Raw genomic sequence first — 26701 nt, forward strand, 5'->3', positions numbered from 1 at the left:
ATTTAGTCATCACATCACAAATGGTTGGTGTGGTGGCTCACAGACAGAGAGGCAGGTGACTAGCAGTGTTTTGTTTCTTGTTCTAATATTATAATATATATCTGTCATGCTGGGCGTAGCTAGGGGAGAGGGGGCCCGTGTTTGCCACTCTCCCCAGCAGCCCCCTGGAGTGAGGGAGATAATAAAGAAAATAAGGAAGGGTGGAACTGGGAGGCCTTCAGCAGCTGGGGGGCCCAGGTTTTTTGAACCCATCTGCTCAATTATAGCTACACCCCTGCGTGTCATGACTCCTACCAGAGCCAGAGGAGGAGGGGGGAATTCACTAGGTTTGAATCCTTGTCTGTAAGGGATTCACAGTAGGCTGCCACCATCTACTTTATTTTAATGTGGGACAAGCCACTATTTCCACATAAGATTCCTGGGGGAGGTTAAAGTGGCAAAACACTCCGCAAAAAAGGTTGAGCAGTCCTAGGTCTTCAAAGGCATGTGACTAAGGCAGACCCAAAATGAAGAGTAGCACATTTCACCAAAAAGGGTTTATTATTTCATTCAAATGAAATAGGTATTTATTATTTATTTTATTTATTTATTTGAGTTCTATACCACCCTTCCAAAAATGGCTCAGGGTGGTGTACATTAAAATAAAACTAAAATCAATTAAATGTTAAAACCAAAAACTGTAAAAATAACATAAAAACATTATTAAAACATTTAAAACAGTTTTTAAAAACCTGGAAAACCAGGCCAAACCGTTACATTTTAAAAACAGTTTTAAAACCCTGGAAGGCCAGGTCAAACAGATAGGTCTTAAGGACTCCCCTGAAGGTCAATAATGAACTCAGATTACAGATTTCTGCTGGGAGTGCATTCCACAGCCCAGGAGCAGCTACAGAGAAGGCCTGCCTCTGAGTCACCACCAGACGTGTTGGTGGCAACTGAAGATGGACCTCCTCAGATGATCTTAACGTGCAGTGGGGATCATGCAGAAGAAGGTACTATCTGAGATAACTCGGACCTAAGCCGTTCAGGGCTTTAAAGGTAATAATCAGCACTTTGTATTTTGCCTGGAAACATATTGGCAACCAGTGCAACTGTTTCAAAACAGGCATAATATGGTCTCTCCAGGTTGCCGGAGGCAGACAATAAGAACAATTGCCTTTTCACAGAGCAGATTATAAGAAAGTGTATTCACTAAATTAGGCAACTCGGATTCCAAACAATACAGAAAAGAAAAACAACTTTCCTCATGCATCTAACTGAACTGGTCCTTATTACTCACAGGCTGTGAGTTATTACTTCCCATGTACACAGCAGCTCAGCCTGCTGCTTCCTCAGACCCCTCCTGGGACAGACTAACCAACAAGCAAAAGCTTCTGCTGGTGGCTGAGCCAGAAATCGCTGCCCAGTCCTCTGGACTGGTGCCTTTGATTTGAACTGCCTGCCGGGGTTATTTTTCCTTTTTAGGAAAGGCCCAGCTTCCCAGCAGTTGCTCTAAATGAGGCCTTGTCCTCCCTCCAATCCTTAATATTACTACAATATCATAGTGTTTTTCCCCTAAGTCATAATTCATGTATATCGCAGGCAGTATTTTAAACTCAACGCTGAAAATTTCACCATACATTAGCCCACATTTCAGCTTCAAGGAGTTATGGCAGATGTACTCCATGGGACTGTTCTCACATTCAGCCTTGCCCAGGCTAGTGATGCCCAGCCTGGGTTAGGTTGTGTGTGAGAACCACCGGGATTGTTATTATTATTATTATTAGGCCCAATCCCAGTGGGCCAGTGCTGCCTAGCCCAGGTTTTTAGCCCAACTGCTAGCCAAGGTTAAGGGAGCAAGCACTCCTTTCACCCGGGCTACTTGCTCATGTGCGAGCTAGGCTGCTTCCAGCCTAGCCACACTTAGGGATGGGCACCTAGAGTGCCCATCTCTTGGGGGTATCCCCCAATGCATTGCACATATCGTGCGGTGTACTGTGGGCTCTCCTGAGGCTGGGACAACTAGTCCCGCCCTCTGTTTACCTGTGCAGCCAGGAGCAGCACAGAGATTCATCCACACTGCTCCTGGCAGTGCTGGTCATGTGCGTGCGCAGTTTGAACATGTTCAGAGCTGTGAACAGTTGTCTGGGGAAGTTAGGATGAACCCTGCCTTCCCCCATGACAGCCTGCGTGTGATCAAGTAAACAACCCCTATATACTGGTGGTGCTCATGCCTAGTTTTATAGGCTGATTATCAGAACGGAAATAGTATTAGACTTCTCTTCCTAAAATAAAAGCTAATCTTAGGGGGAGGTGAAGTGGATTTTCGACTTGGCTCTGTCAAGTCCCTGAATGCCTTATTATTGAAAACTTCTTCCTATATTACTTTTATGAGACACCAAAGTCCTATTTTTGTCATGTCTGAGGCTTAGATCCTCTTTAAGCTTTGCAAGATTAACAAACATTTCTGTCTTGACAAAGATACCTTCACTTGCTTCCAGAACTTTAGCAAATCCATATCTTCCTTAGCAATAGGCATGTATGTATTATTATATACTCTCATGTTTTGTTTCTCAAGGATTTTAAACATAGGCATAACATGCAGAACTTTAGGAAGGAAAGCTGGTCTTGTGGTAGCAAGCATGACTTGTCCCTTTAGCTAAGCAGGGTCCACCCTGCTTGCATATGAATGGGAGACTAGAAGTGTGAGCACTGTAAGATATTCCCCTTAGGGGATGAAGCCGCTCTGGGAAGAGCAGAAGGTTTCAATTCCCCCCCCCCCCCCCCGGCTTCTCCAAGATAGGGCTGAGAGAGATTCCTGCCTGCAACCTTGGAGAAGCCAGGCTGTGAAGGCAATACTGAGCTAGATAGACCAATGGTCTGAATCAGTGGGGCAATTCTCACGATCAACAAAAATAAGGCTAGCAGAGGCTAGCCCGATTTTTGTTGACCATAAGAACCACCGGGCTCACAGCCGAGCCCGGTGGTTCTTGAGCAGGTAACCCGCTCCAGAACCCCTGCTAAAAAGCAGGTTTGCGGAGCAAGCGCTCCAGCAAACCTGCTTTTTAGGATTGTGAGTAGCCGAGGCGAGCCGCGCCTTTGCGCCGCGCCTACTCATGAGTAGACTCCCGGCTCCGGGGGTCTCCCCAGTAAGCCCTGCGTCCTCGCGCAGGGCATACTGGGGCTTGTGGGGGCTGCACGGCCCCCACTCCCCCCACCCCTGCCGGCTCCGCCATGGAGCTGGCCATCGTGTGGGCAGCTGATCCGGCTGCCCAGGGCTCCCTTCCCGCTGACTGCCCAAAACCAGATCTCACTGATTGTGAGACCCGGTCCAGTATGTGGCAGCTTCCTATGTTCCTATTCCCATATTACATAAATTAATATGGAACTACTGTTACATTTACTCCCATAAATATAACATGGAACTACAGTTGTAGTGATGTGCACAGACATTTTAGTCTAAAACTCTTTAGAAATTTGAGTATGAAATGTTAATGCACAATCAGAAAAGTAGCATAGTTTCTTGCTGGTGTCAATCCACTTCAAGCAAGGTCAAGTAGTAAACATTAAAATGAGGAGAAAATTCAGCTTTAGTGTTGGACTTCTGATATTTAATGCTCATCATATGAAGGAGCAATATGTGTAATATGTGTCCTTTCACAGTGATGGTACATGCATGGTTGTCAGATAATCTGGCCATCACATGCACATTGTTGGCATGGTCAGTGGGTGTGAACTTTCTCTCCCTCTAGTACATTCCCTCGATGCATGGTAGGATGTGATATGCTTGCAAAGACTTAGGTAATTTAGTCTATCAAAATTTGGACTTATTGCACTTCCAATGATGTTGTTTGAAATCCAACTGAATTTAAATGGGGCCAGGAATTGAGTTTGGCATTAAGCAAGGTATTTTCTGATTTGGAATGGGGTGGGGGGAATACTTGGGCAGTTTGCTGACCCAAGTTCTGAATGGAGACAGTTTTGCCCATCACTCTCAGAAATTGTGCATCCTTGATGGCTTTCTGAAATGTGGCTTAGGCAAACAATTATACATTGGAAACTCCATTACTAATATACATACATATTCGTGCATAAGGATGTCTCTCAGAAAAATGTTGTGTGGTGCTGGCAATGCCAAAGGTAAAATGCAGCCAAAGGAATTTGATCAAAGGAATTTGGACATGACTCAATTCTATAGGCAAGAAAAATTACGGGGATTAAGAATTTCAGTCTGCTCATTGAAAAGCTTGCATGGTGGGATATCTCTTTTATGAAAGAAGAAAAAGCATTTTTTCAAGTCCTAGATATTTACTTAACCATGCAAAATCATAAATGGGATAAGGATCTAGACCGCCCACCCCACCCCCCACCACACCACAAGATGAATCCAAATTCCACAGGCAAAGAAGAAATACATTTATGAAGAGAATCGGTTTCCTTGATCCAAAAAAACCCACCCCAAACCAGGAGGTGTTAATTCAGAAGTGCATTTCACAACAGACTTGATGGAGTACTCAACCTTTGCCTATTTGAATTTTCAACAGAAAAAGAAATGAGTCTTTCATGAGAAACAATCTCAGACTACTTCACCCTCTCAGAATTCATAGTTATGCTTTATCTGCTCCTTCTTTGGCTCATTTACAGGCAGTGTTGGCACGTCGTGAATGCAAAATCATTTTAATAGGGGATCCCCTGGGAACAGGAGCAAAAGTTTTGAGCATTTACAATTTTACAATGAAGTATGGCCAGCTGTTAGGAAGCCTGCGCTCTACTGTGGCAGCATTCAACAATGAAACCATTGGTATGGATGTTTTCAGGTCAGCAATCTGTAAAGGAAGAAACTAGACAGCCAATGAATAAAGGACAGGATGAGTTCAAACATGGAAACAGCAGCGAGGCATAAAGTACCTGCCAAACCCACCCTAGGCAGAGCTGCCAAATGTTCCTCAGTTTAAAAGGCACACTGTGTTTTTTTAAAAAAAAGATTGTGCCATTATTTTAGAATATTACCGCACCGTAGGACATTCTATCTATGGGGTTTCTGTTCCCATTTTTGACCTAGCACAAAGCATGGGTAAAATAGCAGCAGAAACTTTAAGTCTACTGCAGATCACAACTGAAATGAAATGGCTACAGCTTACTCTCATTATTCACAGAAAAGTGAAGTTTACCATGACAAAAAATACAATTGTGCTTAACTCTCCATGGAGCAAGAGTGGGGTTTTTTTTTAACTTTAGGTTTCTGGAAAGTCAGAGGAAGAAGGCAAGAGGAGGAAGAGAAAGTGAGATGAATAGAAGTTGATTTGGTTTAGCCGGTAACCATCACACACTCTGGACTTGTCGTTTGAGAGCTATAGCTGGCTGCAGGAGAGGAAATCACCAAAACCCATCCCTTCCCCGCCTTGCACAAAGGAAAATTCTGGCACATCAGCAGATGACTAGTCTGGATATTGGCTGTTGTTATTCTTTGCCCTTACTATCCTGGTTTGCCTGCACTGCCACTGAATCCTATTGGCTGGGGCAACGCATTTGATTTTGTCAATGTCACAACACTAAGTCTGATGTCATGAGCAAAATCACTTGAGTTACTGCAGTGAATAAAATTCCCACAGCAGTGTCAGAAAATAAGGCCAGAGAGATGGTGAGCAAAGAAAATAGAAAATGGCTCCAAAAAGAAGCAGCAATCAGGGGGGAGAATACAAACCAGCCTCAATACAGTGTGAAGGCTCCACAAGGAACCTTGTAATTTTCCTACAACAAATATTCTTTTTTCAAAGGAAATATTAAATTAGAGACTATATGGTGCAACCCTATCTTTGAGGTATGTGAAAAATCAATAGTCAGGTTCAAGAGCAAGTGAAGACCAAATTAAAATGCCACATCAGAATGAAATGAGGACTAACCTGCAATGTTACCATGCCCTTGTAAAGGATACTTTTTCTGTGAAAGAGGGAAATTGCATGCCCTGTTATATTCATAAATCTATTTTTGGGCAGATAAGCACTTGTCATTCTGAGCCCATATACTGTGTGTCTTATAATGTCTCAGCAATAAAATTATTTAATGCCCCCCTACCAGTTCTCATCATACTGAATAGTCTATTACGGAAACTTTTTTGTTTAATTACTTAATTATCACACTTAGATAATGTAAATACTATACTTTGCTGCTCTAAAAAAAAAAATCTAATTTTGAATGTTGGCACCAGTGCTGAGTGCAAAGCAATTTGGAGTGAGGAAAATGCTGTCTTCTTCTGAATGGAGCCAGAAATCTCGATAATGTTCTGTTTTATGTGAGAGCGTGCAGTCTTGAGGGGCTGCCAAAGCATTCAGTCCTTGTTCTGATTTTACAGTCTTCTTACTGAGGCATTTTGAGATTCAAGGAAAATGCCAAGAAAAAGCACCCAACAGGTGGAGTGAAAAGTAATCTGCCTTAGAGAATTATTTGTTATTACCAATTTTGCAAATATGGGATACTGCACTTGACACACTTAAAAATTCAAACCAATTAGCTTGGTAATCAAAACTCCTTTCAATACCACATCCTAGTGCAGAAAAGTAGCTATTGCTTCCACACCAATGAAGACATGAGACAAGATCTTTGGAAGTAAAGGGGCCACAATTTGATGAGGTCATCTGAGGCGGCTCTGCTCTGGGGGCGGACAATGAAGGAAGCTTGGTGGTTGTGAATGTGGGGCAGGGCCTTCTCTGTTACTGCCCCCAGACTTTGGAATGCTCTCCCGGTGGCTATTCACTCCTCAGTCTCCATTATGGCTTTTAGAAAACATGTGAAGACTTGGCTTTTTACTCAGGCTTTTTTATGTGATTGTCTCCATTGCTGCTTCTTTGTATAGTGTATGCTATTTTTATGTATTATTTAAAAAAAAATTAGATCTGTTTTTATATTTTAATTGTGTAATTTTTATAGTCTTGTTTTAACTATTTCTATGTGAACCACCTTGTGATTATTTTAATGAAAGGTGTTATATAAATTTAACAATAAATAAATAATTTCAAGCAAATGGGGATGGGCACTCCACTCTCCTACAGTGCATTAGCTAGAGACTCATGATGCCACCAATGGTGTGAGTCCTGCTTTAATGTACTGGGTGACACACCTTGGTTAGACAGCATCACTGATGCCACCTTTGTTAACTGACCTAAAGTCAAGGTATCTGCTCATTATCACCCATCCCAAACCATGAAATATTTTGGATAGGAAGCATACGCAGACTGGAGGAAGCCGCTAGTCAGCACTCCCTGAGCCATGAAGCATCTAGGGACTGACAGTAAGTTACTCCTCACAAAGCCAAAAAAAACCATACCTTAAGGTGCTCACTAGCTGTATATGAAAAATGTTCCTATCCACACTGTACCTGTTGTTGTGACTGGGAAAAAACCTGACTGACTAAGAGAACATAGTATGTGAGGTAGGCAAAAAAGACTCAGTACTTGGCCAGTCAATATGGAGCCCCCAAAAATCCCTGCCTGGCCCCCAAGAGGATGGTCAGCAAGATCCCACACTATATCTCAGGGAGGGAGGGAGGGGGGTTACTCTCCAAACATGGACTTCTGGCTGAAGAAGGAGGGAGCCGCAATGACTGTCAGGCTTTGCCCCCTCTTTGCCAGTAGCCATTTAACACAGCCCCTGAATTGAGAAAACAAGCCATGCCCAAGATGAGCTGGGCAAGTGACTCAATTAAAAGATAAAAACCTTTGTTTTAAGATAAGCATTCAGGGGCTTATAATTTTCACTTGTGCTCTGAAAAGCAATTTTACTTCCATGCCAAGTAAAGAGTTTGTACGGTCTCGTATATTATGCTGGCTTTACACATTAGGCTCCATACTCCCACATTTTCAATTGGACTTTCAGTTTGATGTTGGGCTGGGGAGACATGTGTCCATGTGCTGTGATGTACACATTCAGTTGATTACTCTGATACAATGAGGACGTCAAAGTGAATGGCTGAGAAGATTAGGAAAATTACTCAAAGCAGTCCCACTGAAATCAAAAGGACAAGTTAGATAATGCTTTTGTTAATTAAAATAGTAATAATTGGTAATTGGTTATTCAGTACAATGGGAACTGGTAGGGGGCATTAATTTCAAGGGGACTACTTTGTAGGCGAGTAGGTTGAGCTGGTCATGTGAAGTGCCCGGATCGCTCCCAATCATAGGAACATAGGAAACTCCCATACACTGAGTCAGACCATTGGTCTATCTAGCTCAGTATTGTCTTCACAGACTGGCAGCAGCTTCTCCAAGGTTGAAGGCAGGAATCTCTCTCATCCCTCTCTTGGAGAAGCCAGGGAGGGAACTTGAAACCTTCTGCTCTTCCCAGAGCGGCTTCATCCCCTGAGGGGAATATGTGCTCACACATCAAGTCTCCCATTCATATGCAACCAGGGCAGACCCTGCTTAGCTATGGGGACAAGTCATGCTTGCTATCACAAGACCAGCTCTCCTCTCCATAAATCCTGCTGCTCCTCCCACAGGTGGCACTGCTTTTAAACCCAGGCTAAAAATGAGGAAAAGAACAAGCGTGCACCTCCTACCTCACTGCCTGGTTGTGTGGGTTGTCACACTGCCAGCAGCTGCTCCTGGGCTGCTAGCAGCCATCTTGGCCATAGAGCTTGGGGAAGCTTACAGTAAGCTTTCCCAATGCACTGAGCTGCTCATATGGTGTTTTGTGGGATACCTGGTGGCCCAACGTTCTTCCCCTGACTCCTGATCGCTGCACCTATTGCCATCCTGCCACTTGTGTGGGCACACAGTTGGCAGAGCCCTGATTTGGTTCTGGTTACGTGGGGAAAGGCAGATAGGCTCCTGCCTTCCCCCAAGCTTCCATCAGTTTGGTCTTGTGAATGACCATAGGATGTTCTGGTTCAATTTTTACTTGGACTTTCATTTCACTAGCTCATATTAGACAACACAAGTGTGGTGAGGAACATGCATATGGGGAACCTACACATTTCTGCTAAATAGAAATTCAGAAAGCCTTCATACATGCATGATGTGTGTAAACTTGTTTTTCCAAGGTTCCAGATCACATAGAGACATCCCTATGCATCTACAATTATGTATGTCAGAAGTTTGACATTTGCCTGCAGAGGTCTAACTAAAACATATAGCAGTGAAGGTTAGATACCAATGATGAGCCAGGAGCTGGTAACATTTGGCTGCACAGTTTTGCATTCAAGCCACTAGAAGAAGTAGTAAGCAGTGCTGTCTGTCTTTTTATGGAGTTTTAGAAGCTAAAATGAACTGAGGAAAGTTCTTGTTGCTTATGCCTTTAGAATCCCTGAATTTCAACAAGTAACTGAGAATACTTAACCATAAAAGCCAGTTCTTATTTCTCTGTAAACGCAAGTGTGCTGTCATCATTCTGTTCATTAACTTTTCATTCTGCACCATGTTCTTCATTATCAATTCCGTTCAGCTAGCACAGTTCTGCAATTAATTTTGTAATGTTTTTGTTCATGCCATTTTCTTTTCTATGCCAAAATCATACAAAGTGTCTTTCCATAAGAGAAAATGAACATAACAAGGTTGATTGATGCCAGTAATATGCAAGATTGTCATGGAATAGGAGCATTATAAAATTGCAAAGAGTGTTTTTATTTTTTCCTTTCTACCATTGCTTTCTATAATTATATAATCAGGTAAGATGTATCTGTATCTATAATAGTGTGCTCATTTCAGGATTGTATTTATGCAGAATAGTCCTTGTTTTCAGAAATCAAAGCATTATTTATAGTGAGGAGGTCTGCCCCAAGTTGTCATGACATAAAAGACTAAAATTTTAGTAGATATAAATCAGTGTAGCTCCATTGATTTTAATGAAGCTATTCTAATTTACATGATAAGAGTCTGCCCACTTTTCTGACTGGATTTATAATAACATTGGAAGGACCATACTGAATGTTTATGGATATGAAATAAGAAGGATAGTTTTATAGTGCAATAAGGCTCAATTCAAGTTCAATTCTCTGTTCTTCTATTACAGTTTTACTGCATGACCTCATGAATGTTAGAAAGGGTGCTTTCAAGCATCACTTTTACCCCTAAGAACAGCAGCAAAGGTATCCCACAGAAGTTGCTCATTTTATTAATGACAGTGGCTGACATGCAGAGCAAGGGTGCATGAGGCATCAAGAGAGCAGCCAAACAGAGCTTCTCAACTAATAGCAATGGTGCAGCAGGGAAGTGGTAGCATTTTAACCCCCCCTTCTTCAGAAAGCCCTCTGTGCCACCTGAAAATGTGTCCCCAAAGGCTGCACAACCTTTAGTGACATATTTTTGGGTGACATGGAGGGCTTCCTGGGAAAGGGGGGGGGCATCAAAAATTGCTGCTTCTCTGCTGCGCCAATGCAGTTAGTTGGGGAGTTCTGTTAGGCTGCTCTCTAGATGCACCAGTGCATCCTTGCTCTGCATGACAGTCACTGATTTAGATATCCTGTGTTATGCTAGTGGTAGACTAGCAGAATACTAGTAGTTATTCAGTGGCAGAGCCTAACCGCCTGGGGCCCATGTGCGGCCGCGGTGGCAGCCCCACTCACCCCGCCCCCTGCATCTGATGTCGGATGTGGGGGATAGCCACACCCCCGCATCTGATGTCAGACTGAGGGGCATGGTCTGGCTCCTGAACGGAGCCCCGCATCTCCGTTCAGGAGTCAGGAGGGAGCGAGTCAGGCCGTCGCTGGCCATTTAACTCCTGAAGGGGCCGCGTGACCCCTTCAGGAGCTAGACTCAGGCTGGCGCTGTGTTTGCGGTGCGGCCCGGAGCAGCTCTTCCTAGGGAAGATCCGCTTTGGGCCGCGCTGCAAATGCAGCTCCAGCCTGAGTCTTGCTCCTGAAGGGGCTGCACAGCCCCTTTGGGAGTTAGACTTCTGCTGGCACTGTGTTCGCAGCGCAGCCAGGAACGGCTCTTCCCTGCCTTAAAGGCAGGGAAGAGCCACTCCTGGCCACGCCGTGAAGGCAGCGGCCCTTTAACTCCCAAACGAGGGCTGCATGACCATCTCTCGGGAGCTAAACCAGCACCCCCATGTCTGAAGTCAGATGGGGGAGTGTGTCAGGGCCGTGAAGCGCGGCCCGTGATTGGGTGCAGCCCGGGTTCTTTGAACCTATCCGCCCAAGGGTGGCTCTGCCCCTGTAATTATGCTAGTATGTTATGGATAACGTTTCCCTCTGTGTTCGATCTGGGCTCTGCTTATTTGCTGGCTCTCGTCTTCTTTTTAAAGTATAGGAAATATTGTATGTATCATACATAATACTATGTTATGCTAGTAGAATAATGCTGTAGGAAAGCTTTGAGTGACCTGTTTCCCAGCAGTCCTTGAGACAGGATATGTCTGGGCCAGCTTGTTGACATAGTACAGCCACTTCCTCATTAGGTGTATATGAAAATTACTACTGCTGCTGCTGCTACTACTACTATGGATATTTATATACCACCCTTCATCCAAAGTTCTCAAAGCAGTTTACATAGAAAAATAAATAATACATAAATAAGATGGATCCCTGTCCCAAAAGGGCTCACAGTCTAAAAAGAAACATAAGGTTGACAGCAGCAACAGCCACTGGAGGGATGCTGTGCTGGGGTTGTATAGGGCCAGTTGCTCTCCTCCTGCTAAATAAAGAGAATCACTACTTTAAAAAGATGCCTCTTTGCTCAGCAGGGGTTGGATTGGGATTGTTGCTAAATAGCAGATTTGAGAATAGTCAGGGATATATCCAGCTGAAAAGCAAGAGTGAAGAATGGCTCACTGGAAGCCTCCGAGAATACCATCAGTCTGTGCTGACCCATTCATGCAAATAGGTGAAGACTCATGCCACATACATAGAATGTGGCTGCACACACTAAGCCTTGAAAAAACTGTGAGCTAAAAAGTCAAATAAAATTTAGCTGGATAACACTTCCCTCTGCATTCTTGGGTCAAATCTCAGCTGAATTCTTGTCATCTCTTACCTTCTTTTTAAAGTATAGGAAATATTCTACATAAGCTGTTGATTGTTTATTTACAGTACCATAGTTTACTACCAGTGGTAGCTGACAAAAGTGAACACATCCATGAATCTACATCCTGAGAAATCTCTTTGGAGCAACCATCTTAAGTCTCATTAGTCCAACATTCCATTAAAAGATAGTGCCAGCTATCTCCTGACACCACCAAATGTACTATTTCCTGTGAATTCTCATTGCCCACTAGCTCTAGCAGCAAACTAAATTATTGCATGGTGTAAAGTAATTAGACTAGCAGAGTGATTCATAGTTACCTCAGTAACCTTCTGCTAATCTGCAGGGTCTTAAAAAAAATCAAGCTGAGATCTTGCTATAGGCCCAATGCAAATAGAGAGAATATTTAAAGACTACAGTGATTAGATATAACAGAGGATGAAAACTGTGCAGCACAGTTCTGAGCCAGTTTCAAGATGTCAAATAACCTTTGTGACATATCAAAGGTCTACAGGACACAAAGCAAGCAAAAGCTTTTCTAATTCCATATAATAGCATTAAATCTGAAATGAAAGCTATTTCCGGGCTGTAAAGTAATATTTCAGTAATGTTATTATATTATCCTCAAAGGATGAATACAGATTAGAAAGGACCCTACGATTTGTAATAGAAGGTGAAATTGGATCAAATGAGACAGAGGAAAGTCAGAGCCATAAGATCAGAATTCCTTATGTTTTATCCCAAATCTTTTTCTGAAAATACAGTGTTTCTGCCATGAATCTGCACTAATGCAGAAATGAGTTCAGACTCAAAATGTATAGTTCAGTTGTCTCACTGCCTATTTTTTTTAAAAGAAGTATCCTTTCATGCATCATTCATGCTTTCTTAGAGCAAGGTAATTTAACTTGAAGTGAACTGTTACTAATGCATTTTATTTTATCTAAAACCCAGAGTTAAAGCAAGATTCACACATTACCAGTGAAATATGATACTGTAAAATCACTTCAGAATAATGAGAACATGCTACAGTCATAATATCTGTATGTGGAAACTGTACTTCTAAAACCTGAGCCTGTGGTATATCACAGTGTTGTGTTATATCATGAGATGCAAGAGACTGTGGCTGGATTTGGACATAATGGGGAACCGGAGGCAGAGCAGCAAGAGGTACCCAAACCTGAATGTCTGAACACAGGAAACCGCAGTTTGGACCCTAACTCAACCAAGGGTTCACTCACCGAACTCCAATTTGAATCCTTGGTTTGATGTGAGGTTTGCTGCTCGGGCCTCCACTTTGCGGCTGCCTCCATTATGTCAGAATTCAGTAATGGAGGAAGCCTTTCCTGGGACCAGAGTTGAGGGAAGGAAGCTTCTCCTTCTTTACATCTTGATTGGCTGTTGTGGCTGTCCATCAATCAAAGAAGGAAGCTTGGCAGCAAGTTCCCCCTCCTCTCTTTAGTCTCGCAGACTGCAGAGAGGAGGCCAGCGCTTATGTTCAAATTTGGACAAGTAAGAGCAGGGACAGGGCAGCAGAACCATGGGTTCATTGTGTATGGGAAGAATGGCAGTTCAGTCCCCAAACAGCAGAGCAGAACCAGTTTTGTGAGAAAACAATTGATACATATAGACAGCAGCACGAGTTGATGAGAAGGAGTATTGGAGCTAGGACCCTGGCAGCATCAGCTCTCAGCAATGTTTCATAGTGACCACAGGTGTGTGTGTGTGTGTGTGTGTGTGTGTGTGTGTGTGTGTGTGTGTGTGAGAGAGAGAGAGAGAGAGAGAGAGAGAGAGAGAGAGAGAGTGTGTGTGTGTTAGGGTCATGGATAAAAGTGCTGGACTCCTCCCCTTTTCATTCTTCCAGTGTTAGTCTACATTTTGTCTCTCCAGAAATGGCTGTTTGTTTTGGTCTCTGTCTTCAGCCATGAGCTACAGCTGAAATAGGCTGCAGGATCTTTCACATTTGCTTGTAACCTTTTAAAAAAACAAATCCTCATAGTTCTTCAATACTAAAGAACTGTCTCAAGACCTCTTGCTTTGTAGCTTTCTCACAAGACTAGTTCTTGCTTTGTTATTTGGGGACTGAACTGCCAATCTTCCCCTATACATTGGATCCTTGGCTCTGTGTTCTGTCTGAATTCAGCCTTCAAGAGAATCTAGAACTCAAGTGTTCTTTAGACACACTGGCTGACATTCTGACTATTGACTGCTAGGGGTGTGCACAAAACTGGCTTGGCCTGTTTGGTTTCAATTCAAACCCAATTTGAACCTGGGTGGATAGGTTCAGTTTTGGTTTTCCTTGAACCCCCCACCCACCCACCCTTGGTTCAGTTCAAATTCAAACCCAACTTGAACTGGTTCTAATATGTTCTACATAGGGTATAATGGGGACTCAAACCAGCCCATTATTCCCTATGCAGACCACCTAGGGGCACAAATCCTTAGTGTGTGGTGGGCACCCATGGGTGCCTGCTACCACAGAAAACCAAAAGCAATCAGACACTCTTGTGATTTTTAATGATTTTTTTTTGAAGATCCCCCGCCCCATTTTTGATTTTTTTTCCCATAGGGAATAATAGGGATTTGAGGATGCCCCATGCCCCCTTAGGGGGTGCCTCGGCACCAAAGTGGGTTTGGGGGCAAGGCACATTGTACCACAACTCCCCCATGAAGCCTCAAGCTGGTGAGGTTCATAGATATAGATATAGATATAGATATAGATATAGATGAATGATATAGATGAAAGATTTCATATAGTAATCATATTTTCATATGTAATCATATAAAGATTACATATATATGAAAGATTTTAGTCTGTTTCAATGCAATGAATATGAATTCCTCCCCCATTCAGAAAAAGAACAGTGTGTGACCTTAATGGCTGTCCCCTAGGTGCTCTGCATAGGGAATAATGGGCCAATTCGAGTCCCCATTATACCCTATGTAGAACCTTTTAGAACCGGTTTGAGTTGCCATGCAGTTCCTGTGGTAGTTGTCACCCATGGGTGCCTACCACACACCCAGGTTTGTGCCCCTAGCAGGCTGCAGTCCAACTAACAAGACACCAAGCTGCAAACCAAAAAGCCAACAAACAAAGCACAACAAGCACAGAGTCAGGCACAGCACAACTGCAAAACCAAGGAAACCAAACCATACATCAACTACTACTGCTACTGCCACAAACAAACACCTAGCAAGACACAAACAAACAAGAAAATTAAAAGACAAACAGTGAATAAAATAAAAAGCTGGTGGAAATCATGTGCGGGGGAAATAGGTCCAAAAAAAGGAAAGGAAGCAAAAGCTGTCAGAGTGGAGGCAGGCAGTGTCCTAAGTACAGTAGGAAAAGGGTTAAAAAAAGAAAAGCACCTGCTCCAGAGAAAATGACACGCCCCCCCCCCGCAAGAAAAAAATCAAAAATGAAATAAAGCAACTGAGGCCACTGAGCTGAGGACTATTCAATGCAGCCCAGAATTAAAAGCAGCAGCCAGTCAGTATAAAGGCAAGGGGATGGGGGGGGGGCAGTGGGTGAAGCAGGGAAATGGGCCAGAGAGGCCTCTTCGGCCAAAGGACCTCTGGCCCCCTGGCAGTGGGCACAGAGCAAGAGAGAGACACTCACTCACTCACTCACTCAGGACCAGCAGTGTGCACGCGTGCACAGACACTCAGACAGGGAAAATTACTTTGAAGAAGGGGGAGTGGCGGGGAAGGCAAAAAAAGAAAAACTAATCAGAGGGGACTGGGGACACTTCACTACCACCAGCACAGAGTCACGCAGGCACCACAAGGCCAGACTTTCTCACCACCAGCAACCAAGCAGCAAGTGATTTTTGCAAGGCAAGGGCTTGCCTTTAAATAGAACTTAAATTGCCTTCCTTTTGGAACCTTTGCCCTCTCCCCTGGCCAATAGGGTGCCAGTGCTCAAGGACTGACAGCACTGGAAAGCCTACCAGAGAGCCTGACTAATCTGGCCAATCAGGGAAGTAGGAGCTTGGCAAATGAAATCAAGACAAGTGACACAAAATGGCCACTAGCACAAAAAATGGAGGCTAGAGCCTTTGAGACTCTTCAAACTGGTTTGAACTGAACCAGGCTCATTTGGTTCAAATTTGGACCAGCATTTCCTTTTTGAACCGAGTTCAATCCTTTGAACCAAACCGGTTCAAATTTGAACATGTTGGCACATCCCTATTGACTGGTGCACCAGACTAATCACCAGTTCAATGGGAAGGGCACATTTCAACAACCTGCCTTTTCTCCAGGAAGCATTTTGTGCCACCCAATATATATTCCTGAGGGTCAGTGATTATTTCCAGAAAGGCTAGGTAGATTGAATTGGAGACACATGTTGATTTATCAGCAGAAGCGGCCCCTTACACAAAATACATTGTGATCTTGACACCTTGTACCTAATGATTTGGCAATAAATATTAAACTAACATTCAGCAGATGTGCTTAGAATAATAGGTTGAAATAGAATATTATTTTTAAGAAAGAACATCTAAGAAGTACTCTTTTCAGTAGGAAAATAAGTCCTTTAATTATAAAAGGGTAATAGGGTGAATGCATAAAAATAAGATTGGAGCATGAGAGTAGAGTGAAAGGTTTGGTAAAGTGTTTAAACAAAAATACCAGGCTTTTTGTTTCATTTTTTACAAGGGTTTATTAACCAATCTATTAGCTTTTTATGTTTCGATTAGGAATATCCTAAAATAGAATTTAAGATGTAATATGATCTGGTGACAAGAAGCTGCAATTTTTCTATAAAGTGGAAATTAATAAGAATCTAATTGAGATTTAATTAAAAATACTGCATTGTGGGATGCCAAATTATTGTTCTTTAGTTGTGTTAAAATCAGGAGGCTAACACTATCATTTGCCATAGCTGCATGCTACCATAAAAAGAATTACGGGCAAATCAAAGAGAGGTTTTTCTGGGTAGGCGCTATTGAAATGAATAGGGTCAGTGCAAAAATGTGGCAATTCCATTTAAAATTTTATTTCAACCACAAACTCATTAGGTAGCCTCAGGGAAGCTGCTATTCTCTGAGCCATACACATTGCAATACTGCGACAGTGATATTGGCCTATTTTACTTACCTATTCTATTAGTCATGTAATCAGTAATGAGATACTGCACATAATGTGCTATTTATAGCTGAATTGCTTAGTAATTATGCCACTTGTAAACTAGGACATAAATAAAAATTCTCAGGAACCCATAGAAGAGTTCCCAAATATTATTTTTTTGTGGGGGTGGGGAGGAATCCACCATTCCATTTGTTGCAGCCCTTAAAACTAGGGATGTGCAAATCTATTCAAATTTGAATAGATTCAAATCAAACCTGGGTGATTTGAGTGATTTGGATTTGAATCGAATCACTCCTTTAAAAAGCAATTTGATTCAAATTGAATTTTTGAAATTTGATTCATATTCTACTTGAGTGCCATTTGGCACCTTTAAAGAACCATTCAGATCCCCTGATGGTTAAAAAGTTGCCAAGCAGGGTCAAATTGATTCGAATTCAATTTGAAACGAATTTTCAGACCAGATTTGAATTTGATTCTTATTCAAAAGGAATTTTCAGAATTTGATTTGAATTCAGCACTTCATTGATGTAATGACAGCTGGATCCAGTAGTTAGTTATATGAACTTCTTTTAAAATAGGGTCAAGCATCAGTGTAAAGCTCTGTTTAATTAAGATACAGCTCAGGATGTTCCTAGCCATTAAACACAGAAGTCAAATTTCTGAATGCAGAATATTCATTTAGGGATTGGCACCCACAAAGAGGCATCAACTCTTTATTGTTTATGGCCTACATCCAGACTACTGTTGCACTAATGTAATGTTGTGCTAATGCAAGAACATAGTGCAAGAATATTGCTCAAAGAAAGGAACATTTTAGAGTAGGACTTGCTCTAGCAGTAGATATTGATAACAATTTGCACAGGGGGTTGTATAGTTTCACAACAAGTTCTGCAAATTCTCTCATTGTGCTAGCACAACACTAGTCTGAAAGTCATTCATTAAAATATTTATATACTGCTTCTCAACAAAGTTCTCGAAATGGCTCACACAGCAACATTTCTTTAAAAAAATATGTTTTCTGTCCCAAAAGGGCTCACAATCTAAAACACATAAACACACATGCAAGGGATATGCAGCAATAGCCATTGGAGATATGCTATGCTGCTTTAATAGGCTCAGTTGTTCTCCTTCGGCTACCATATCTATCTGAATCCAAGACTAGAAGGCTGTTCTCATGATGGGAAAAACCAGGCTAAAGAAGCCCAGCCCGGTTTTTCTCCATCGTGAGAACCAGCGGGAAAGCCTGGTAGTTCTCTGGGGGCTAGCCCGCCAAAATAGCCCTCCCCTTAGCCCAGGTTAGCAGAGTGAGCACTTAGCTAACCTGGGGTTTCGGGTTGTGTGCTGCCATGGAGTGGCTCCGTGCCATGGCAACACATGCGTGCTTGCGCACAGCATCCTGGAACTTCCGGGGACCATGCAGCCCCCGATCCCTGCCACTCCTGCCAGCTCAATGACAGAGTCAGCAGTCATGTGGGCAGCCAATCTGGCCATCCAGCTGCGAGCTGCTACAAGCTGCTGCTCATCTGTGGGGAGAGCGAGTTAAGCCCGTTCTCCCTGCAGAAACCTCTCAGGCGCTTCACACCGATCGTGTCAAGTGCCTCTAGGTTTTTTTCAAGTTCTTTGATGTTAGAAATTGTGGGGTCATCTTAAATTCAGAGTGAATCCTCTTCCTTTGAGTAAATACAGATATAACCTGTATTTAACCTGTACTTTTAAAGGAGGTTGTCTTAAAATCAGCATCAACTTCAATTCGGGTAAATATGGTAAATATAAGAAAGGAACCACTTGAAAGGTGCCTTTTTACCCAATTAGCAGAGGTTATACTTCATAAGTATAGTTGTTCTGTATAGCTCCTGAATTACACAAATGTTACACAAATCAGCATTCATAGAAAGTTCATCAAATCTAGTTTTAATTTTAATTTTAATCTGATTTAAATGTTTTTAACTTATTTTAAATGTTTTATTATGTATTTTTTATTTTAATGTAAACCACCCTGATCCACTTCAGGAAGGATGGTATATAAACTGAATAAATAATTATATTAATAAATACCACAAGGTGATTCACAAGGGGGGAAACCAAAATAGTTTCCACACATGTGTAATTTAGCTAGATGACAAGGGGTATATTTTATTTATTTATTTATTTATTTATTTATTTATTTATTTATTTATTTATTTGATTTCTATACTGCTTTTCATTAAAATAGTCCCAAAGTGGTTTACATTATAATCAAAACAATGCACAATTAAAATAAAAAAGATATTAAATATAAAAATAATATATCTCTATTTAAAAATTTAAAAACCAATATAAAACAATAACATGCACCAAAAAAGCAGAAGCAGCAGGAAAGCACTATATACCACATATACCATATACTACTTTCAAAGGAGAGGATGCAGAAGAGCATCACAGACATATCACCTTTTTCTTCCATATCTAGATTATGTTTTATTGATTGTTTCAACAATAGCAACATATTTCAGTTCAAAAATATGCCTATAATTTGGTTGCTAACCTGTAAGGTCTTTCTTTCATAATGAGGTCATTTTCACGACTTAAATCCCTGGTGGCTAGGGAGGGCTAGACGTAAGATGGGAATATACCTGCCTTCCCCATATGAGCAGATGGTCCTCAGAGCTCCGCCACGTGGCGCACCCACACAATCGGTGCAACAGAGATTACTGCATTGAGGATCTGGAGGATGAAGTCCTTCAGTATCTCATAATGCATTGTGCGGGCAGCAGAGCAGCTGCCCGTAGCAATGCTGCAGCTCCTGGCTTCCTGGCCATTCTTTAAACAACACTCCATGGTTTTAAGGAAGCTAGGATGCCGGGAGCTGCAGCACACAGCCCTAAACCACACACGATTGGGGCTGCCAAGGTAAGATGGAGCTTTGCCCCTTTAACCTAGGTAAAAGGTTAGGATAGATAACCGAGTAGCTGTGCTCTGGAGCAGGAGGGTAGGAGCTGGTCCTGAGGCTCCACACGAGCCTCACTATCTAGGTATTCCCACTCCTACCTTGCTACAGCTGCTCATGTGAACAACCTTAATGAAGCTATTCCCATGATCACTGGAAAGCTGGCTAAGGGAGCTTAGGCCACTTTCCAGTGGCCATAGGAATCACCGGGCTCACAGGTGAGCCCAGTGCTCCCAAGGTGGCTAGCCCGCCTAATTCCCCCTCCCCTTCAATGAGGTTAATGGAGTGAGCGCTCCGTTAACCTCATTTTGTTGCTCATGTGTTGCTGCAGTGCACAGCATCATACAAGTAGACCCCCTGCTAGGAGGCTGCTCAGGAGTCTCTTAAGGATGCCCCGCATGCTCACAAGGGGCATTGTGGCACTTCCGGGGGCCTCACGTCCCCCAATCCCCACAGCCCCTGTTGGCTCCAATCCGGCTGCCCAGCTACGATCTGCTGCTCGTCTGCGGGAAGAGTGTGCTAAGTCCGCTTTCCCCGCAGAACCTTCTCAGGTGCTTCACATGTGTCATGTGAAATGCCTCGATCTCTCCTTTGATTGTGGATAAACATTTGCAAACTTATTAGCTGAGCTAACAGAATCCAATGTTCTGTGGTCACCAGAGTAAAACCAGTAGATCTTTGCAAACTTCTATGACCTGAGTTTTAAATGAAAGACATAATATACCAGAAAAGGACAGAGCTATAACTGAATATGTTGGGGTGGGGACAAATGTCCCTGTTGTCAAAACATAGGAAATCAAACATAGGTGGGGGCACTGGCCAGGCAACAGTTCACTCTTCATTCTGCCCCCACCCCCACACCTATCCCTTTCACTGGCATGCTGTTAACTCCTGATTGGAGGACTCATCTCGGCTTCAAAAAAGATGAGCCCTCTCCAGGAAGTATCTATGTAGGACTGGGCCTGGGGATTATGGGAGCTGAAGTCCAAGAACATCTGGGGGCCCAACGTTGAGGATCCCTGATGTAGGTGGTATATATGTTAAGATGTTGTTCCTCATGGGTAGCTCCTAGGGACACCAATGGGATTTGGTGGTAGGGCATGATGGGTGCTACCTACCACCCAACCCAAAAAAGAAATGGACCAGTAGGCAATATTTAGCATATTTTAACAATAGGTAGCACCCATCATGCCTACCGCACAACACACTTTGGTGTCCCTAGGAGCTATCTATGGGGAACAATGGGGTGTTTCAGTTTTTTGTTCCCTATGGCCAAAATACTCAAAAGGTTTCGAGGTTTCTTCCGTCCAAACAATCAGGTTTATCACTGTTTCAATGAAAAATTTCAGCTGTCTGCATTTTCTTTCCAGCTTGAAGCAAAACACAAAATCCATTTCATGCACATCCTGTGTATGTTTGTTGCGTGTGTGGAGAGAGAGGGATATGGATATGGATATGGATATTATCCATAGTAATGCCCTTTCCAAGGCACTAACCCTATCCCTCTTTGTTTCAGTTCTTGTGTAATGTGTAGACCACCAGGTCTACGTCACCACTCACTTTTGGGCCTGTAAATACTACAAGCAGCACTTTGGGTTATGTTATCCCTGCATCAATGTAGTGTTATGGTACTTTGTCCCTTCTCTCTTGAAATGCAGAAGGGACTCTGGGACTTCAGAAAGCATGCCACATAGGGAAGCATAAACCCCTCTATCTCTCAAACGACATGTCTGAGGATTACCGGCATAAGCACTCTCTTTCAGAAGGGCCCTTGACTGGCCTGCAACTCATTGTTCAGGATTATTCTGCTTCTCTTTGGCTACAGCAGATCTCACAGTGGAGACCCCATAGGTAGTGCATAGCTTTCCATAAATATCCTCAAGCATGACCTAAATTTAGTCTTTTTTTTCTTAAATAGGGTTGCAGCTTAGGCTGGGCTCTCCTGGATCTCTGGACCCTGGTAAAGTTTAATCTCTCCCTACCCACACACCCTGCTTGGCCCCTGCTTGAAAAACACGTGTCAGGGGAAATTTAGTAGTAGTAGTAGTAGTAGTAGTAGTAGTAGTATTTCTATACCACCTAAAACTTGCATCTCTGGGTGATTTACAATTAAAATCATTAAAACAAACATTAAAATAATTTAAAACCCAACATTAAAAATATTAAAACTGCTCTGAGCCATTTTTGGAGGGGCGGTATATAAATAAAATAAATAAATAAATATAAATATAAATATGATTAAAAGCCTGGGTGAATAAATGTGTCTTCAGTTCCTTTTTAAAAGTTGCTAGAGTTGGGGCAGCTCTTTTTGCAGCAGGGAGCGCATTCCAAAGTCCAGGGGCAGCAAGAGAGAAGGCCCATCCCCGAGAAGCCACCAGACAGGTTGGCAGCAACTGCAGATGAACCTCTCCATATGATCTTAACAGGCGGTGGGGCTCATGGTGAAAAAGATGTTATCTTAAAAACCTAGGGCCTGGAATAATGTAATCCTGGAAAAATACAATCAGAAGTGGAAAGAAAAGTTTTCAGCAAGTGAAAGAGAAATGGGATTTAAAAATAAGATTCTTGAATTTGTAGGCGGGCATGCAAGTTCTGTTACACTGATGTTCTGTCACCTGAATACAACTAATATGTGAGGGGAAAATGAAAGACATCAACAAACTACCTATCAGCAAGCTCCTCCCAGCCTCCTCCCGATATGGATATGCTTGCATACCATGAGCATAACAATTCTGCATTTGGCATTTGTTTCTACAAGGCAGAGCCAAATGCATGGAGGAACTGTGCATGGAGGAGCCTGTATGGTTGGCACTGCCTCATGAAGATATTTGCAGAACACACGGTTGTCAAAGGTGTGGCAGTTGTCTCAGCAGACATGTTGGCATCTCTGGCAAGGTTATCCCTCACACTCCCATTTCCCCCTCACACATTGGCTGCATGTGGGTGAACAGAGGGGAGAATGTCTGGATAAGACTTAAAGTAAAAAAATGGTACTTCTAGGGAATGAAGGAGAAATGCTAGCTGGAACAGAAAAAGACATGAGAAACCAAGATGGTCAGAGAGGTGGGTGGAATGATACTCCAGCCTCAGAAGGAGGCAAATTTCTGCTGATAAAAGAAAGTAGAAGATTGCACAACCAGAGACTCAGCCAGAAGAAATGTGCAGTATGCATGCTGCCAATTTCTTTTCTGACCAGGCTCCTGTGCTTTTTATATCACAAAGAGAAATTCATCAAGTAAAGCTTTTACCATCACTGCCTCTTCATACGGGGGAAAAAAGGCTCAACAAGTAGCATTCAACTAGATATATATCGAGTTGGCAATTCTAGCAAGTTCCCTGGATCCTGATGTTAGGAGAACCTAAAGCTCATTAAGCCCACTGTCACTGCAAGAAAAGGAAGTGAAAGTACTAAACAAGAAGTGTGAAGCTTTGTGTGCACAGCCAAAGGATATATGACCCCAGGTGTTGTTTTCAGCAAATCACCCAGTGGAAAGAAAAGACTAGGGGGAAAACCAGACACATCCAGGCAATGAATGGATGCGTACACAGGTGGATTAAACAGATGGGTTCCTGCATATTGCAGGTGCCAGTTGTAGATTGAATTAGATTCAGCAGCACTCAATACGAATGCTCCTTGAATTCAGCAGAAACATGCATTACATATTCGGAATTCTGGATTCACTGCAGTATAAGCAAATAGTACATACATGAAATTAAAAATGTGCAAGGAATTGTGAAGGTGTAACCTATTGTTTATAAACTTTGAACAGTTGTGCATAGAATACATTTTAAAATGTTTTAATTTTCAAAATAAAAAGACAGTGCCAAATGTACAGCTGGATACTACTGTTATTAGCTGAATTCACTTTTTAAAAATTAATTGATTAATTAATTAATTATGTATTTATTTATTCAATTTTTATACCGCCCTTCTGAAATGGCTCAGGGCAGTTTTTAAGTGTAACTTGCCTTAATTCCAGAGTTATCCTTGTAGAAATATATATAATTAATGATGGGTAAACAACCTTAAGTGGCGCAGTGGGGAAATGTTTGACTAACAAGCAGAAGGTTGCCAGTTTGAATCCCCGCTGGTACTATATGGGGCAGCAGCAATATAGGAAGATGCTGAAAGGTATAATCTCATACTGTGTGGGAAGAAGCCATTGTAAACCCCAGCCCTCTTCTCTCCAGCCCTCCCCTACCTACCAATTCACTTGGCTTCCTCCCAGGCATCTTTCCCCTTTATCTTTGTTGCAGCAGCAGTAGCAGCAAGGAAACACCTGATGTGCTGATACCACCAGCTGTGCAGCTAAGAGAGGATGCCAGATTCAAAGAATGGTGGGAAAACTACATTTCCCAGTGCTCCATGCATCTTAAGGAGAAGGAAGGAAGAGAAAGTTTTCTCCTTCCTTCAGAGTGGCAAAAATAGGATGTAGAAGGAAGCTTCTTTCAAAAAGGGGATGTATAAAGAAGTTCCCATCCCAGCACAGGATTCCTCCAGTGACTGTGCCTGGGGTCTACCTTGTGTTCATTTTAAACTGTGAGCTCTTTGGGGACAGGGAACTAGAGTTGTGCACGAACTGAGATTCACGCATAGGTTTGGCACTGAACGGGTTTGGTGCTCCTAGGTGCTGCCAGGGGGAGCAGTGTGTGGGACCTTTAAAGGGATGTACAACAGGTACTTTCCTGCTTTCCGCTGCCCCATGCAGCTTCCTGCTGTGATGGTGCTTCCCCAACAATCCAAGCATGGTGCCAGCATGCACATGGCATCCGCGCATGTGCGGATTCCATTTGCATGATCAGCAACACCATGCTAACCATGCAATTGGCATCCACACATGCAAGGAGGCCTTGTGTGTGCTGCTGCCACACATGGGCTTTTGGGGGGAGTGCTGTTGCAGCAGGAAGCTGCATGGGGCAGTGGAAAGCAGGTCAGGACCTGCTATACTCCCTTTTAAAGGTCCCACCTGCCACTTCCCCCCGGCTGCACCTAGGAGCGCCAAACCGGTTCAGCCCGCACCCGAACCGGTTCGGCACCAAACCTGTGCATGAACTAAGGTTCATGCACATCCCAAAAGGGAATGACTTTTTCCTTATATTTTCCCTATGTAAACTGCTTTGAGAACATTTTTTTCTTGAAAAGTGGTATATAAATGTAAATAGTAATGGTATAGCATTGCAGCAGTGGCGGATGGAGGCAAAGAAGACCATCAGGCTGAAGTCCCTCTCTATCATGTGTTTCAGTACAAACCAGAGAAGAACACCTGAAGTCGCAAATGCTGGACTTGTATTGATTGTCAGCTGACCTGGTTTCATATTACAAGCTGTACTCAGATAGTGTTTGGATGTATCACTATCATAACATTTATGCATGTATAGCTTTTAATGTCCATGTGAGTCCTCAGAGGCAGCATTCCTGGCAAATAGCAAGCTGGAGCAGTTGGTCTGATGCTAAACGCTGTGTGTAAAATTTCAAGTTAAATCCTTGTATGCTCAATTATAATGAATCTCCAGTGTTAAGGAACAGGGAAGACTTTCTGATAAACTGGCAGAGGTAAATTCGCTGGTAACCTTCCACTTACCTTCCCCTTCAAGCCTGTTGTTACTTCCTCTCTTATAGGCATTCTGAATGATATATTCCCCCCTCCCAGCTCTAACAAAAAGGCTTGTGTCAGTTATATGTGTATAACATATAGCGCGAAATATAAGTTGCTCCATTTTTACATTTCACATTGTAGCCAACTTTCCTTTAGTGAAAATATGCCAAGTAAAATAAAAAGAAATGATACCGTCTCAGCATACCAGTTCTTCAAGCACGCCTCTGGACCTGCTCCCAGTAAACATTGTTTGACAGCATCTAGAGATTGACACTTCTAGTGCCCAAACTCTCACTCAAGAGCAATATTTTGGGGCATGCAGGAGGGTGTCAATGAAAAAAGAACCGCTCTCCTTTCCCACACCCTTAGACAAGCATTGTAAGGACAGGTCATATTCTAGAAGACAGAATCTGCAGCTACTACCTCATGCTGCTGTTTTCCGAGCCCAGAGACTGTTTCTTTATTCCTCCCCTGAGGCTTCAATGGATTTGATTCAAGCACCATTGAATGTGATGCTGTATTAATTGCCCTGGAGGGTAGCAGGCCCTTTGAACTGTGGCTGTGAGTGATATTTTGCTGTAAGACATGTGTCAGCACTTGGCTGGTTAACTCTGGGGCTGGGTTGTATGGCATGCTGAGACCAAGTATCTGGAAAACTACTTTGCATCCTAATCTTACATCTGTTTTCCATCATGCTGTGAGATTGACTGCCCATTCTATCTGAGAAGTGTCATTCCGGAATCATAAGAGTTTATGTTAAAAAAAAGAGGGGAAATACACACGCACATATATACACATTCTCTCTCTACATTGCACTGTCAAGTAATATTAAGGATTTGCTATCATCTCTTACAGCTCCCTGAAGCAAGTGGAATGCACAAGTGATGAAGTGATGCGATGGGTTGAGGTGTTGGCCTTCAACCTTTGGAGGAGAAGCCTGACCCTGAGTAACATTTCAGCATCTATGATGCCATATGTAGAATTCAGTCTGTGTGCAATCTGTATACCATTCGGGGGTGCTGACTTCCTCTCTCCCCCTTCCTTTGTCCCACCATTCTAGCACTCAACAATCATGTGAGTGCGCCATGTTTTACTTCTTTTTCCTTTAGTGCTGCAACAGACATTGGCTGACATCCAGACTAAGTTACTCAATAGTA

At 42.8% G+C, this 26701-nt stretch overlaps 1 long non-coding RNA gene across 1 annotated transcript; it reads left to right on the top strand.

Annotated features, from left to right (window-relative positions):
- Positions 1–26701, top strand: LOC128352469 (uncharacterized). Its single transcript, XR_008320433.1, has 3 exons — positions 1–55; positions 9985–10060; positions 26654–26701. It is a non-coding gene; the product is annotated as an uncharacterized LOC128352469 (long non-coding RNA).

The sequence above is a fragment of the Hemicordylus capensis genome, chromosome 3 (assembly GCF_027244095.1).
Source record: "Hemicordylus capensis ecotype Gifberg chromosome 3, rHemCap1.1.pri, whole genome shotgun sequence".
Taxonomy (NCBI): Eukaryota; Metazoa; Chordata; class Lepidosauria; order Squamata; family Cordylidae; genus Hemicordylus; species Hemicordylus capensis.